The 3026-nt window shown below is 37.9% G+C and overlaps 1 pseudogene; it reads right to left on the bottom strand.

Moving 5' to 3' along the window:
- Window positions 1–188: 188 nt before the first annotated feature.
- On the bottom strand, window positions 189–1687 carry LOC118752858 (annotated as a pseudogene).
- Between the last annotated feature and the right edge of the window lie 1339 nt (window positions 1688–3026).

Below are 3026 nucleotides of genomic sequence, written 5' to 3'. Positions count from 1 at the left end.
GTCTGGATATAGTGAACTAATTTTTGCATGGCCTGTTCACAGCATCCAGGTTGTTCACTATATTAGGGTTGATTTATTTTGTTCAAAAACTTATTTTATTTGCTCAAAATTCATGTTTGTGTATGTAAGTCTAACAGATATTTGGAATAAATTTATACTTAGGAAAATAGAAATGTACATATGAATGTTTATTGAAAGAACTCGCGAATAGATGTTTGCTTCATGTGTTCGGAAATTGACTTTTGCAATGCTTTTTCGCGTAGACTTTTCAATACTATTATGCCAGCATAGTCAGTAGTGTTGGCTTCGGCCCATGCGATAGCCTTATCGAAGCTTTTAATAGCTTCAGCAGCTTTTATAGGATTTCTCATCTGTGCTTCGCCTTGCTCATCATCACCAGATTCCGCAGTATCCTCGGCATCTTTCTCTAAATCAATTGGTTCGTCGTCTTCGATTGTATTCCACTTTTCGATATCATTATCAGTGTAGGTTTCCTAAAACAATCAAACTAAATGAACAGGTGAATGTCAAGAGGGTCAATAAAAATTACCTCCGGTATTACAACTTGCAGCAGATCCTGTATATCATGACTTCTTTACATTTTTCCTGCAATATTTTTTGGCGAAGTAAGCTCAAAGGAACATCATCGTCCTTATTCTCGCTTTCATTTGGCTCTGTAGCATTGAAGCATTCTAGTAAAGGCTTCCAACATTTCGCTACTACACTAGCCTGCAGCTGATTCCAAGCAAGCATTAAAAATTATACAGGATCTTTCAAAGTTAAAGTTTTTAAAAATTGTGTGATGTCATCTTTCCCTACAGCTAATAACAGCAGATGTTTTTTGTAGTACAGCTTAGTTAAGCGAATCACATTCTGATCCATAGGCTGAATCAAAGGTGTTACATTTGGAGGCATATAAACCACGAATATTGAGCCATCAGTAGTTTTAAGATCATCTTCTGGCGGATGGCTAGGGGCGTTATCAAGCTATAGGATGGCCTTGGTTGGTAAACCCTTTTTTAGCAAATACTTTTGAACCTAATAACAATTAAAAACGAAAAAATACTCTATAAGACTATAAGGAATTTTAGATGTATTATTCATGTACCTGAGGAACGAAGCATTGGTGAAACCATTCCCTGAAGATGTCTGCAGTCATCCATGCACTCTTAGAGTTCCGGTAGTCTACTGGGATGTCATACGCCTTAAAAGAGCGCGGCTTCTTGGCACGCCCAATTATTAACGGTTTGACTTTATGCTGTCCAGTGGCATTTGTATAAGCAAGAAAAGTAATTCTGGCCTTTTCGGATTTTCTCCCCGGAGCTGTTTTTTCGGTTTGGCTGATATACGTTCTGTCAGGAAGCATTTTCCAAAACAAACCGGTCTCGTCTGCGTTGTAAATTTGGTCCTCGCAAAGCTTTAATTCGTAAATAATATTTCTGAGTTTGTGCTTAAAGGGATCAATTGCCTGGGTATCTGGTGATAGTTTCTCGCTGCACACTTTTAACAATCGGATTCCAAAGCGAGATTTAAATCCAGATAACCAACCAGAGCAGGCATGAAAGCTACCTTCTACTTCCTTAAGGTCAGCGTGCAACTTTATTGCCTTTTCCTTAAGCATTTCTCCAGTAACTTGACAGTTTTTTTTGCGTTGCTCTATAAACCATTTGTATAACGCCTTCTCCATGCGGGGATACTCGCCTTTTCTAAGAGTCTACCGTTTAGATGCTCCAATCGTCTGGTATGATATAATATTACGACTATTTTTCTTTATTCCTGAAATTGTTGATTTAGCCACACCATACGTTTTTGCCAAAGATGAAACACCAGCTCTTTTTCCGATTTTTTCAACAATTTTAGATTTTCGCTTCAACGAAAGGAATTTCCTCGCAGGCATGATAACACTAAATTTATTAGCACCATATATGTAATACTTCTATATTGGCAGTTAGCTAACTTCTCAATGTGTAAGCATTCCGAAATCAAAGCGAGACAGTCTAGTACCGTTTTTGTCAATGTATTGTGTACTTGAGTGGCGTTTTTGTATATGTGTTGTGTACATGTTTATTTATAAACGTATGTGTTCCTTTTCTTTCGTACGTGTTTATTGATATATCTGTACTGTAGTGTTTTCGGACGGTACTAGCTCTTACTGCCAATATAGGAGTATTACATATATGATTAGCACACAAAAACTTTGAAAAACACATAAAACAGCGCACATCCACTCACAAGCGGCTGGAACCCGACAAGAAACAATAGCAGCAGCTCTTACAATAATAAACATAAGGTGGTAAATTTCGGGGAATACCCGTTTTCATTTCCGATTAGTTTTGGTGTTTTTTTTTGTAAATTTAAGCTTGCCGTTGCTTTTAAAATTTTGTTCACTATTTAGAGGCTTTCGATTGTTCACTATTTAGAGTACTCCGTGTAAATATTTCGGTGTTCACTATGTATCGAGGTGTTCACTATAGCGGGCGTTCACTATATAGAGACACGACTGTATATAGATAGTTAGATACCATTCGTAAAAAATTTCGCTTGCAGTAATTTCCACGTGTTAAGTGCTCCTTCATTATTTGGTTTCATAGGTATTCGGATACCTTCCTCATTGAAGTAGTAAAAAAATTCGCTTAAGTGCTTTGTTCGGTTAAGCGCACAAGTTTTTCGTGCAAAGAAGGATGGGCAGCTAAGCAAAATATACTGTAATGCGTTTTACCTATGGTCTTATTTCCACCTGTGAGATCTCTGCCAAGCGTGCGTAATATTCTTCTATGATTCTGCAACTTCAGCATTGGTCCGGTGTACCATGTAAGGCAATAAAAGTCCTTATACGGAAACTCAAGAGCACAGATGAGCGTTTTCAATTATAGGAGGGCCAAGAATCCCCGCTGCCCCACAGGATGAAAAGTTTTCGCGTACATTGGCTAAATGAGTCGTGTGATCTCATGAATATCGTTCAAATGAAGCCATTGATACACCTATCGTGTTCCTTCTTGGACAGATGTGGTCGAATATTTCCTTGT

Source organism: Rhagoletis pomonella, unplaced genomic scaffold (genome assembly GCF_013731165.1).
Source record: "Rhagoletis pomonella isolate Grant_MI unplaced genomic scaffold, Rhpom_1.0 Rhpom_scaffold_01909, whole genome shotgun sequence".
In the NCBI taxonomy this organism is placed as follows: Eukaryota; Metazoa; Arthropoda; class Insecta; order Diptera; family Tephritidae; genus Rhagoletis; species Rhagoletis pomonella.
The sequence above is the reverse complement of the archived record's forward strand: the minus strand, read 5'-3'. Positions and strand labels throughout refer to the sequence as shown.